The 14216-nt window shown below is 42.2% G+C and overlaps 1 long non-coding RNA gene across 2 annotated transcripts; it reads right to left on the bottom strand.

The window, feature by feature from the left end:
• Window positions 1-6685: 6685 nt before the first annotated feature.
• LOC134481475 (uncharacterized) lies at window positions 6686-14064 on the bottom strand. 2 transcript variants are annotated; one of them, XR_010056977.1, is made up of 2 exons: window positions 10678-14064; window positions 6686-9804 (listed from the first exon to the last, which is right to left on the bottom strand). It is a non-coding gene; the product is annotated as an uncharacterized LOC134481475 (long non-coding RNA). The 2 variants fall into 2 exon arrangements; XR_010056978.1 differs by having other exon boundaries at window positions 6686-9571.
• Between the last annotated feature and the right edge of the window lie 152 nt (window positions 14065-14216).

Here is a 14216-nt window from a genome sequence, read left to right as displayed (position 1 = left end):
AAATAAAGAAAAAAGCCACATGATCATCTCACTAGATCCTGAGAAATTCTTTGACAAAATTCAAATGTGCTTTCATGATAAAAGTACTGAAGAAATTAGGAATACAAACAAAGACCCTAAATATAATAAAAGCAATTTTAAAGCAAGCCTGTAGTCTACATCAATTTAAATGGAGAGAAACTCAAAGCAATCCTACTAAAATCAGAAATAAGACAAGGTTGTTCACTTTCTTCATTCAAGTACTATTAAACATAGTATTTAAGTATTAGCTACAAAAATATTAAAACAGAAGAACATCAAAGAGATACAAGTATGAAATGAAGAAATCAAACTATATGATTTGTAAATGATATAGAATACTTAAGTGACCCTAAAAATTCTACTAAAGAACTCACTCATACAACTGTTAAATACTTTCAGCAAAGTGTTTGAATACAAGATTAACTAACTGAAAAATAAAAATAAAATAAAACCCAAACAAACAAAAAATGGTAACACTCCTATACACAAATGACAAATACATTGAGGAAAAAGTCAGGGAAAATATCTTGGGCTAACTCTAACCAGCAAATGAAAGATTTGAATGATAAAAGTCTTTGAAGACATTGAGGAAGATCTCAGAAGACTGAAAGATCTCCCATACTCATGGAACAGTAAGATTAACATAGTAAAAATGGCCATTCTTCGGAAAGCACTATCCTTCAAAATTTGTACACAAGTCTTTATAGAACTTAAAAGGACATTTTTTTTTTAGATTTCAGAAATGTTTTTATTTTTTTCCATCTTTATTAAATTGTGTATTTCTTATTTACATTTCAAATTTTATTCCCTTCCCCGGTTTCCAGGCCAACAACCCCCTAATCCCTTCCCCTCCCCTTCTATATGGGTGTTCCCCTCCCCATTCTCCCCCCATTACCACCCTCCCCGCAACAATCATGCTCACTGGGGGATCAGTATTGGCAGGACCAAGGGTTTCCCTTTCCACTGGTGCTCTTACTAGGCTATTCATTGCTACCTATGCAGTTGGAGCCCAGGGTCAGTCCATGTATAGTCTTTGGGTAGTGGCTTAGTCCCTGGAAGCTCTGGTTGGTTGGCATTGTTGTTCATATGGGGTCTCAAGCCCCTTCAAGCTCTTTCAGTCCTTTCTCTGAATCCTTCAACGGGAGTCCCGTTCTCAGTCCCACTGGTTGTACCAGTGGTTTGCTGCTGGCATTCGCCTATGTATTTGCTGTATTCTGGCTGTGTCTCTCAGGAGAGATCTACATCCGGTTCCTGTCGGTCTGCACTTCTTTGCTTCATCCATCTTGTCTAATTGGGTGGCTATATATGTATGGGCCACATGTGGGGCAGGCTCTGAATGGGTGAAGCATTCGCATTTTGGTCATCCTTCTTGAGTTTCATGTGTTCTGTGCATCTAGGGTAATTTGAGCATTTGGGCTAATAGCCACTTATCAATGAATGCATACCATGTGTGTTTTTCTGTGATTGGGTTACCTCACTCATGATGATATTTTCCAGTTCCATCCATTTGCCTATGAATTTCATAAAGTCATGGTTTTTGATAGCTGAGTAGTATTCCATTGTGCAGATGTACCACATTTTCTGTATCCATTCCTCTGTTGAAGGGCTTCTGGGTTCTTTCCAGATTCTGGCCATTATAAACAAGGCTGCTATGAACATAGTGCAGCATGTCTCTTTGTTGTATGTTGAAGCATCTTTTAGGTATATGCCCAAGAGTGGTATAGCTGGGTCCTCAGGTAGCTCAATGTCCAATTTTCTGAGAAACCTCCAGACTGATTTCCAGAATGGTTTTACCAGTCTCCAATCCCACCAACAATGGAGGAGTGTTCGAAAGGACAATTTTTACCACCATGGAAAAGTAAAAAGCTCCAGATATCCAAATCAATCCTGAACAATAAAAGAACTACTGGAGGTATCACCATCCCTGATTTCAAGTTGTATTATAGAACTATAGTAATAACAACTACATTGTATTAACATAAAAATAGACATTTTGATCAATGGTATTGAATGAAAACAGAGACATAAATCCACACACCTATAGACACCTGACTTTTGATAAAGAATCCAAAAGTACACATTGGAAAGTAGATAAAAAAATTAGATATCAAAAAATCCAAATAAGTTAAAAATGGGGCACAGATCTAAATGGAGAATTCTTAAAAGAAGAAACTCAAATGGCAGAGAAATACTTAAAGAAACATTTGCTATCCTTAGCCATCAGGGAAATGCAAATCAAAACTATTTCTAGATACCATCCTATACCTATCAGAACTTCTAAGATCAGTAACAAAAGGAATAGCTTATACGACAATACTAAGCATTGCTGGTGGGAGTACAAACAGCTGGTGGGTATATACCCAAAGGCAAATATTCCATCTTACCACAAGGACACTTGCTCAACCATGTTTATTGCAGCTTTACTCATAAACTGCAAACAACCTATATGTCCCTCAAGAGAAGAGCAGATAAAATAATGTGTTTCACTTACACAGTGGAATATCATTCAACTGTTAAAAGTGACATGATGAAAGGTGCAGGCAAAGGAATAGAACTAGAAAAAGTCATCCCAAGTGAGGTAACCCCGACATGGAAAGACCACTATGGTTTGAATTCACTTATAAGAGAATACTATCTATTATGTAAATTATAACCAAGTACACAGTATGTAGACCCAGAAAGGAAATAAAGGGGCTACATGATCTTCCTGGGAGGGGGGAATAGTATAGATTTTATAGTTAGGTGAAATCTGAGGGTCAGGAAAAGAACAGAAGGACAAGGTGGAGAGGAGTAAGGGAGGAGATTGAGGAAATGAATGAAGAGAGTTAAAATTCAAGAGCAGTTGATGAATGGTTTGGAAATCTAGTACAATAGAAACTTCATTTAACATATGAATGCCATCCTAATGAAATTTCCAAATAATGAGGAACACCAAACCCAACTGGCTAACTCTTGTCACCAAACAAAACTTTCAGTACTGGGACTGGGTTTCATCCAATTGAATTGTTGGCCAAAGGATTCCCTTGGAATTCCCCGAACACCCCACACTGTTGATAAGAGCAAAGGTTGCTCTCGACAAAGAGACAGCAAGGCCCCATTGCTGAAGACAACACACAGAACTCACTAAACAGGGAAAAGTCAAGATGGTGCCTACAAAGAATCTTCATCTCTAAGCTCTAGTGTTTTCAGTTTGGGAAGGTAGTCTGCAGACTAACAGAAGAGAAACACAAACACCAGCCCACCCACAATACTTTCGATCTACAATATGTCCTGCATGCAAAATATGCTAGTGTGAGGGTGGTGCAAAGCTTGTGGGAGTAACCAACCCATGTCTGATTTAACTTAGAACCTATTCTACAAGATGGAATCCGTACCTGGTACTGTGTGGGCTTGGGTGACCAAGGACTAGAGAGAAAATAGCACAGAGACCTATCGTATAACCAAGTACTACTGGTGAAATAAAAAAGAACAATAAAATGTCCCCTAATAATATTCAGCTATATTCATAGATTGATGCCTCCTTCAGCCATCATCAGAGATTCTTCCTCCCCCCCCCAACAGGTGGGAAAACAGAGACCCATAGCGAGGCATTGTGCACAGAATGGGGTGGTGAGAAAGGGAGGGAGAGAGAAAAAGGAGGGAAGGAGGGAAGGAGGGAAGGAGAGAAAGAGAAGGAGAGAGGGAGAGGGGGAGGGAGAGGGAGGGAGAGAGAGAGAGAGAGAGAGAGAGAGAGAGAGAGAGAGAGAGAGAGAGAGAGAGCTGGGAGCACACAGTTGTAAATGGTATCCTTCCATCAAATCCCTCCCCTCAGAGCTGAGGCCACCCTACAACAGACAAGCAGAAGAGTGGGGAAGACATATAAGATGAAGGACACCAAGAAATCTCGGTTGTCTAAACCAACTGGCTAAATTTTAAGTGAACGTACAGAGAACAAAGCAGCATACACAGGCCTACACTGGTCTGCACTGGGTCCTCTGCATATATACTATAGCTTTCAGTTTCATACTTTTATGGCACTCTTGTGTGTGTAACCATGATGGTCACTGATTGCTGTGCTTTTTCTTGGGCTCTTTAGTTTATTTATTTTTATTGTTGTTTACCTCTCTGTAATTGGTATGATAGTTTTTGTATTATTTTATCATATTTTAGCTTGTTAAAGATATCATTTAAAAATTGAAAAAAATATTTTATTCAATGCTTTTTACTTTTGAAATTAAAATAAAATTATTTCCTTTTCTGCATTCCTTTCCTCCCTCCAGACCCTTCCATGCCCTCTCTCTTGCTCTCTCTTAAACTTATGGACTCTTTTTCTCAATTGTTATTGTAAGTATTACATGTACATATATGTATATAATGCACAAAAATGTAAATACAACTTGTTCAGTCTATTTAGTGTTCCTTATATGTATATGATTCCAGGGCTGGTAACTGTATTGGAAACAAATGTGGGGGTCTATTGGAGGGGTACTATCTCTTCCAACATCAGCAGTCCTCCCTTGTCTCTAGTGATTTGTATAGGGGTGGGGCCTTATGGGACTTCAACCTTTCATGATAGCCTGTCTATTGGCATTGGCTTGTCTGGATCATAGCACTACAGCCTTGAGGTGAACTACATCTATGCTCAAAACAAATATAATAACAGAATCAAAGTAGGGACCAAGATTGTAATACATTTAGCTGCTGCCAAGTAGTCATATATAAAAATCATTTTTCATAACCTTGTGGGCTGCCGCGCCCACCTTGCCGGCAAGGAAGACGCAACACAGTCGGATTCTTCTCAACAGCCTTTATTGCAGGACCACCTCATTGCTGATATGGGGACCTCGAGCCACAAAAACGCTCGCCTTATATACACAACAGGCTGTGGCTATGCTAATTGTCCTTCAGGGATTGGTGGAGCATGAATCACCCCACTATCACCCCTGCTATTTGTCCTCCAGGGATTGGCAGAGAACGAATCACCTCACTAGCATGGTACCGTCCCAGCCAACTGACGCCAGGTGCAAAACCCGTGCATGCGCAGTACTGTTGTTCACCACAGGAGGGCGCCCTACAGTGGGCTTTTGTTTTAGAAGGGCTATCACAAACAAACCCATCACACTTGTGGTTCCATGTCGACAGGCAGACACTCCACTAGGGAGACTAAATGCAGGACACTATGCTGCGTTTGACCCTACAGTCCTTATCGGGTGATGAGCTTGCAGGTAGCACTGATGCACCACTCGGGGTGGTGAAATACAGCCCGAGATAGGGACCCTGGCCCTAGGGAGTAATGGCACAGGTGGAGGCTGAAACCAGGGTTCCCTATCTCCCTGACATCCATATGCCACTACAAATCAGGAGGAGAAGTCAAGAATGGAGGAGGCTTGTGGGCCTGTGATGAGGCCAGGGCAGTGGAGAGGGGGAAATTCAGGTAAGCTTAGCAGGAATTGTCTAGGAGCTCTAAGGGTCTGGAGACTTCGTAGGAGGAAGGCTTTCTCCATACCCATCACAACAGTTCTTGATGAGAGAGGCAGTCCTTGTTTGTCCATATTGTTTATTCCCTGTTCGTGGTAAAAATGAGAACATACCACTTCCTCAGGGTGGACTAGAGACTAAATACCTCCTACAGGAAAATTGAATTCAAGAGCTAAGTATATTTTATATACTAACAACAAGTAAACAGACATCAAAAATAAAATGTAGCACTATAATAGCCTAAGTAAGATAAAAGATACTGAAAAATAAAAGAGTAATTATGGAGAAACTGTATATTGAAAACTACAAAGAGAATTCAAAGGTACCTGAAAACTGGGGAAACATGCTTTGTTCACAGATTAAAAGACACGTATGTCTGCTCACTCTAGATTTCCGTTAATAGGAATGCAATCCTTATAAGTACCCCAACAAGCTTTGGTATAGACAAATTAAATCTGAAATTTAAAGAAATCAGAAAGACAGTTTTGAAAACATGAGCATAAGGTTGGAAGATGCAGTTTTGTTCAGAGTTCAGAGTTAAGTGTAATAGTCAAAATCATGTGGTTTCATTCACATCAAGATAGATAGGCAGATCAATGAAGCACAATCATTAAAACAGAACCACAGATAACATGATCAGTTGACTTTCAACATAGACACTAATGATTCAAAGGATATTTCTAATAAACTAGTCAAAGTGGAACCTATGCCTAACTTTATAATTGAGCACTATTAACACCTCCAAAAGACATATAGCTAGTTTTTGAACCCTTAGGTTGAATGAAGAGTTCTTAGATATGATAGGATCAACAGTATAATATGTAGTACTTCATTAAAATTAAGAAACTTTAGTTTTTAAAAGTATTTTTGTGAGAAGGAAAACCCAAGGCATGAATTGTAAATAAAATTTATAATACATATAACTGATATTTTGTTCTCATTGTATATTCAATAAAATAATGTAAATATATATAAGTGGAAATGGTTAAAAGATATTTCACTATAAACCATATGTGGAGAGCAAATGATTCTATGGGGAAAATGTTGAACATGACTATTGTTTTAGCAAAATGAAAACTAAAACCATTATGACATGGGACACTTTACATAAAAGGACGTTGATATCAACCACATTTTGAAAGATCCCACGCAGAGAGACCCTTACTCAAGTCTTGGGAAATCGCGGACCCCAGACACAGAGAGACCATTTTGGATGTAATAAGCAAAGGCGAGGTTTATTACGGAGACCTATTACAGAGATCTCCGGGCCGACACATATCCCACGCAGGAGACAGAGGTGTCGACCCCGAGAGGCTGGGAAAAAGAGTATTTAAAGGCAGAGGCTGTGAGCACCAGGGGATGGGGGATGTCAAAGGGGAATGTACCACAAGTTACAAGATTGTTTTATGGCTCCAGGAGATAAGGGGACGCCAGAAGGTTTTATGGCCCCCTGGTTCCTGGAACAGAGCTACTAAATCAGGAGAAGGGTAGGGTCTTCAGGTCCTCATTATTTTTAAACGTTTGTCAAAACTGATGGAGCATTTGTATTTGAAACACCTCTGGTTAGGCTTGGGCTGTCCGGTTTCTTGGAGTGCTCTCTGCAGGACACAATGGCTGAAAAGCACAAGTAGGGGCTTATCAGGGTCTGGAGGACATCTGGTTAAAGTATGACTCTGAGTAAGCTGGGGGGACGTCTTTGGATGGTTTATGGGTCAGTCCTCGATAGCCTGAGCTGGATCCTGCATTCCTTTTCTTTATCTTTATGGCCTGTTATTCCTGGCGGCAGGGCTTAGCCCTGAGTTTGTGGCTTTTGGGGCTAACTCTTTTAATTTTATATTTCTAAACCTAGAATTTGTATAATTTTCTTTTCATTCCCGTCTTCTCCTACTAAATAATTCTAATCTTAGAATTTTGATATCAAGTCTTATTTGGTCTCACCAGTTGTCCTAACTGACTGGTACTGTTGTCTCAGGACCATCAACCGCACAGCACCCACTCAATTTTTAACAAAAGCAATTAACCTGTTTGTCACGCAGGAGCCAAAAACTAAAACCAAGAAAATTATTAATAATGGCCCAGCTGTAGCAGAGAGTAGGGTAGTCATCCAGGGAGATCTACTAAACTAGCTCTCGAACTATCTCTGATGTGTTTTTCTGTCTGTCTGTCTTTTGTCTAACCTTTTTTTAAGTTTATTTATGGAGTCTTTAATTACTCCTGAATGGTCTGTATAGAAGCAACATTTTTCTTTCAGTGTAGCACACAGATTCCTTCTTTAAGGAATATCAGGTCTGATCTTTTCTTATTTTGAAGGACTACCTCTGAGAGGGAAGTTAGGTATTCTTGGAGGTCAGCTAAAAAGTCTTTTACTCTTTTTATATCTGAGTCAATGGCAGTTCTGAATTCTCTATAAGCCTTGTATTGTAGGGCAACAGCAGATGTCCTTGTGCTGCCCTTGTAGCACCTAGATAGCCCTAGCCCTAAGTAATTCTCAACTCCTTTTTTTTGTCTCTTACTAAGTCTTTAGCATCAGGATTCCAATCTGGACACTATCTGAACCTATACACCAAGGTCATGACTGTCTTTCAGAACTTCTAAACTTATATAGGTTGTGATCCCTGAGGCACAGTCCCAAGAAGTGTTAGGAGTACTAACATATGTAATGTTACATTATTTGTAATAGAAATCAAGCCTATCCCCACACCTATCTCGATGGAACCCAGGACAAACATGACTGAATTTCTCTCTAGGTCCCAGCTCTCAGCCCTAACAGCTAGTACACGGCTGGTGAGGGCTGAGAATTGACGGCTGTCAGGGTGGTCAGCAGCACCAGGTATGGTCCTTTCCAGCGAGGATCGAGTGTCTGGGCTCAGTGTAGCTGCTTCCGACCTGGAACTGATGGGATGTCTCAGGGGTCTCCGGGGCATAGGCTGCTGTCAGCTGTGAGCAGATTTCTTTCTGTATCACCTGTAGGTCTTTTAGCCTGGCACACAAATCATTATTACTATGACATGTTGGTTCAGTAACATCATCTAATACAGTCAGGGGAGCTGAGGCCCCATATAAGATCTCAAAGTGGGTAAGGCTGAATCTGGAAGGGGTATTTCTTGCTCTGAAGAGAGCAAGAGGGAAGGAGTGTCACCCAGTCTGTGCCAGTCTCCATGGTCAATTTGTTTAGGGTCTCTTTTAGAGTTCTGTTTATTTACTCTACCTGTCTTGAACTTTGAGGTCTGTAAATATAATGTAATTTCCAATCGACCTCTAAATATTTGGCCACACCCTGGCTTACCTTGGCAACGAAAGTAGGACCGTTGTCTGACCAGATTACCTTGGGCATTCCAGACCTGGGGAAGATTTCTTTCAGTATCTTCTTGATGATTGCAGAGGCCGTCTCTCGTTTGGTGAGGAAAGCTTCTGTCTATTTCTGAAAAAGTATCTACAAGCACTAGGAGATTATATTTTTCTGGTTTTTATCTCAGTGAAGTTTACTTCGACTTTTCATTAAACTCTCTAGGTCTCTTTGTCTTGTTTGTTTGTTAAGCATTTATTTATTGACGTATTTTATACTTTTTTATTGTCTCTCTTGGCTAAAATCTTAAAGTCTATTATATATATTTTAACTATTTGGACAAACTTCTTATCTCTTAAATGAGTCTATTTTTTTATTTGGCAAAGTGAGTCTTTTCTTTGTTCTCTGGGGAGTATAGCTTCCCCTCAAGTGTGCCATTGTCCTTTATCTTTTAAGCAATTTGGGCCTTTTCTAAGTGAGGCCATCCCTTAGTCTAATCCTAGTTCTCAGTGGCTGTCTCTTGTAGGCCTGTAACCAGGATAGGCTCCTGTATAGCCATTTCCCGAGCCACTTTATCTGTTTTGTCACTGCCCCATGTCACTGAATCTCTTCCCTCCTGTTTTCTTGGGCAATGAATAGTACTCACAGTTGTTGGCTTCATCAGGGCATCTAAGAGATGGCAAAGACATCTGTGGCGCTGATGTGCTGGGGGGGTAGAGGTTCAGCCATTCTAGATGACATTGTGTTGTCCACCATGGCAGCACCCACTTGTCTCTGACCTTCATTCATGAAGAGAACTGTTCCTGTCTGTGGACAAGGTCCTCGGCTTTCAGCAGGGGTCAATCAGCCAGTCGCAGAGGTCTTTCCTCCACCCATGTGCTTCTGTCAGTGTTTGACACTCGTGCTGTGGTGGCTCCAGGTCCGGATTGGGCAGCAAGGTGACCAGATTGTCCCCAACCGGTGGAGAATCTAGTCCATGGCAGCTGACCAGTGGTCCCATCTTTGGACACTCTATCAGCCACTCTATCACAGTTTAAGTCCTGGATTGGGTGATAATTGTTAGTGCCCGGCTGGCAGGAACGGTGTGTTTCAGGCAGAAAAGCACTAAGCCATTCAACTCCCAGCATCAGTTACTGGTGTACTGAGACAGGTCTTAAGCTTCACATACACAGTCTATAGATATGTATACACATGGCCTCATCCAGCCATTTCAGCCCACGCAAGCCAATTTGGAGAGCAATTTTCTCATGAGCAAGGGATGGGGGCAGTCAGGGATGACTATGAACTAGTGGGTTACCCGGCCCACGCCAAGGTCCACTGTTCTTCGGGCAGTCCATAAGTATTGTTCGTTGTCAGTAGCTCCTTGCACTCAAGGTCTTTGGATATTGGCCCACAGGGGGGCATAGGAGCACAGAGCATTGGGTCCCTGTATCCACAAAACAACTGGGCGGGCTTCCCTTCTATCTCTGTGTATAGCCAGCACCAAGAGGCTCTCCAGTGTCCCCTCTTGTTCTTTCTGGGGCAGTCCCTGACCCAATATCCTTTTTCTTCGTATTAGGCACACTGATCTTTAGTCAGGAATTCTCTTCTGTTGCCAGGTACTATCTTCCTAGGTTCCCTAACTACTGTGGCCAGTATATGTTCCTCTCTCGTCTTTTATCTCTCTTTAGCTCTCTAACTTCCTCTTCTTTTTGTCTCTTTTCTTCTCTAGTTTTCTGTTCTTTTTATCTCTTTCTTTTTTAACCTTACTTTCTCTGTAACTTACACTAACTCTCAGCAACTTAACTTAACCCTTCAAATTTTTGTAACTTTTTTTTTATATCCTTTCTTTATCTTAGCCAGATTGGTGGGGCATTTTCTAGCCCCTCAGAGACCCACCCTTGGAGCCTGGCAGCAGACCTGGCACTCCCTACCTTTAGGCGTCTGAAGAGAGCAGGCAGAAGTGAGGGCCTTCTATCCATCTCTGGAACACTTTTTCTGGCCTCTAGTAGGATTCCGTCTTTCCTCGGTGGTAAAGAAGACCTGTAACAGTTACTAACAAGCATCTCAAATGGGATGGTGAGAAAACAAGGGAATCTTGAGAATAGAGGTCCACTGAAGAGGGCAAATAGCATTTAGTCACACAGCTAAGCCAGGAGGCTTTCTTGGGACAAAAAGACCTTGTGTCTGTGAAACAGAAAAGTGAGCAGAGGGGCAGTCTATCTGTTACCGGTTGTCTCTCTGGACTTAGATTTTCCCTTAAGGAGTACCTTCCTTTAGTGCCAGCTCAGTGGCTTTATCACTCAAGAGACCCATCCTCTAAATGACACTAGGCTTCCAGTAAGAACTAATAACAAAAGGATGGAGAGACGGTTAGAACCTGAGTGTTAGATACTAAGCAGCTGACAAAAGAATTGTAACCAGTTCACCTGGGGCTTTCAGGACCTCAGTAGCAGCCCTTTACCAAACTTTCTCAGTGGGCTAAAGGCCCATGGAAAAGAAAACATTAATCCTGACCTTGGCCACAGCCAAAGCCTGAATTCTAAATTCAAACTGGCAAAACAAAACAAAGTTCTTTACAGTTTGTTGTAGATTCTTTGAAACTATTTTAGGGGCTTCTCTGCCCCCCAACCTGGGACATTTCTACCACAGGGGCAGGAACTGGCTGCTGTGGGGATAGGATCAAAGGCATTCTCCATGCTAATGATGACCAGTGAGAAAAGTAATTTAATGCTGGAGACTGGCTCCTCTCTTGGAATAGGGCCAGCAGATAAGGCAGGCTCCTTAAAGAACTTCTCTTAATGAGCACCCTCTTTCTGTGAGCAAGAGTTGAAGGTCTGGTCACTAAAAGCAGAAATTCCTTTCTTGTTCTTGTTTTTCTTAGAGTCCTCTCCCACCTCACTCGCAGCCTTTTTAGATTATTCTTTATGTAGCATTTTTAACACAGCCTGTCCCTTTTTTATAGCCTGTTGACAGCATTTCTGATCTTTTAGGCAGCTACGCACTAAGTGTCAAACCGGCTGAAACTCCGCCTTTAAGATTCCTTGCTCTCAAGCAAAATTTAAATCCTTTTCTAGCTTATCTCAGCTGTCCACTGTGAGATTCCCAGAGATGGCGAACCAAGGTGTAGTAATTCACTAAGAAATCTCTCTATAGTGTTTCTTTTTACCTTAAGCCTTTTCTTTTTAAACAGCTCCTGAAGAGCCAGAAAAATTGGGTGAGACTTGAGAAGTCTCCATGCTCGCTGTAGCAGCTCCACAGCTAGTTTCGCTCCCCCCTACTGTGTGTTGCGAGCACAAGCACAGATAAAACACTATGTTTTAAAAAATTAACGTTGGCTATCAACCAACACACCGCCACTAGAGCGGGGTCTATAAAATTAAGTTTCTTACTCACTATACTTGTTTCATACCGGAGGCCTAATCTGGGGAACTTTTTTATTTACGAGAGGTTTTGTCCTCAAGGTTTTTGTTAATGTCTGTTTACACAACTGTTAACAGCAGCTAGGCTGATCAAGGGGAGTAAAGGGAGGGGCCTCTCTCCTTGGGGAGGAGGCTCAAGAGAGAAAGACAAAACTCCCTGGCAGAAAACAATTTCTCTCAAGCAAATTATTTTTAACTCTTAACTTAAGCACCAAGAGGACCAAGTAAAACTCTATGACGAACAAAGCAAACAGTTTCATGATTTCAAACACAGTCGTCAGTCCAAGATTTTAAACACAGTCGTCAGTCCAAATTCGAACACAGTCGTCAGTCCAAAATTCAAAAACGAAACAAAAGCCAAAAAGACACTCGACAATACCACAGAAAACAAGCCAGACAAACAATATCAAGACAAAGCATCTTATAACCAACTTTCACAGATGCCTGGTACCTTCAGTACGTGGCCCAAACTGCAGCTTAACCTTAGCTGCTTTTGGGATGAGATGGACCATCTGATTCCACCTCCCAACAGGATTCCAGAGTGTCCTCTTGTCCTAACGACCAAGCACACTTGTCCGTGCCTATATTTAAATAGGCAGCCGAACTCGACCTCTGACGGAGTGGGATTCCTCGTCCACTCCCGCCTAGGTAAAAGGAGCATTCCATCTCCTTTGTTCCAGAAAACCAGAGTCAGGTCCTCCTGACTGTCCATAGTCGGGCTCTCCCGACTGTTCTCCGCCCGTGGAACGTCTTCCAGGGGCTGCAGCCTTGCGGGCCCGGGGCGTCCCCCCTTCCGCAGCCAGGGGGTCCTCACGGACCACAAAGGCAGCTGCATGAGTGGGGATACACATCCACTCTCCTACAGGGCAGGAATACACATCCACCCTCCTAGCACAGGGCAGGAATACACATCCACCCTCTTAGCACAAGGCAGGAACACCCATCTGCCCTCTTAACACAGGGCAGGAATACCCATCTGCCCTCTTAACACTGACCAGTACTAAGACACACATATATACACACACGGCGGAACCAAAACAGAGACAGACACAGACTGACAATTGCGGCGCCGCTCACACAGAAACACTCAGACAAACATCCAACTCACCTCCAAGGGGTCTTCGGAGTCTGGGGTAGTCGCGCAGATCCCGGACGAGCCCCCATAAATATGAAAGATCCCACGCAGAGAGACCCTTACTCAAGTCTTGGGAAATCGCGGACCCCAGACACAGAGAGACCATTTTGGATGTAATAAGCAAAGGCGAGGTTTATTACGGAGACCTATTACAGAGATCTCCGGGCCGACACATATCCCACGCAGGAGACAGAGGTGTCGACCCCGAGAGGCTGGGAAAAAGAGTATTTAAAGGCAGAGGCTGTGAGCACCAGGGGATGGGGGATGTCAAAGGGGAATGTACCACAAGTTACAAGATTGTTTTATGGCTCCAGGAGATAAGGGGACGCCAGAAGGTTTTATGGCCCCCTGGTTCCTGGAACAGAGCTACTAAATCAGGAGAAGGGTAGGGTCTTCAGGTCCTCATTATTTTTAAACGTTTGTCAAAACTGATGGAGCATTTGTATTTGAAACACCTCTGGTTAGGCTTGGGCTGTCCGGTTTCTTGGAGTGCTCTCTGCAGGACACAATGGCTGAAAAGCACAAGTAGGGGCTTATCAGGGTCTGGAGGACATCTGGTTAAAGTATGACTCTGAGTAAGCTGGGGGGACGTCTTTGGATGGTTTATGGGTCAGTCCTCGATAGCCTGAGCTGGATCCTGCATTCCTTTTCTTTATCTTTATGGCCTGTTATTCCTGGCGGCAGGGCTTAGCCCTGAGTTTGTGGCTTTTGGGGCTAACTCTTTTAATTTTATATTTCTAAACCTAGAATTTGTATAATTTTCTTTTCAATTTCAGTTAGTGTGTACAGCAACTATATCTTGTTGGGAATGTTAAATAATATAAACTACTTAGGTGAACACTTTGTAAACTCTGTCTATCTATCTATCTATCTATCTATCTATCTATCTATCTATCTATCTATGTCTATGTCTACC

This window comes from Rattus norvegicus, chromosome 13 (genome assembly GCF_036323735.1).
Source record: "Rattus norvegicus strain BN/NHsdMcwi chromosome 13, GRCr8, whole genome shotgun sequence".
Lineage (NCBI taxonomy): Eukaryota > Metazoa > Chordata > Mammalia > Rodentia > Muridae > Rattus > Rattus norvegicus.
The sequence above is the reverse complement of the archived record's forward strand: the minus strand, read 5'-3'. Positions and strand labels throughout refer to the sequence as shown.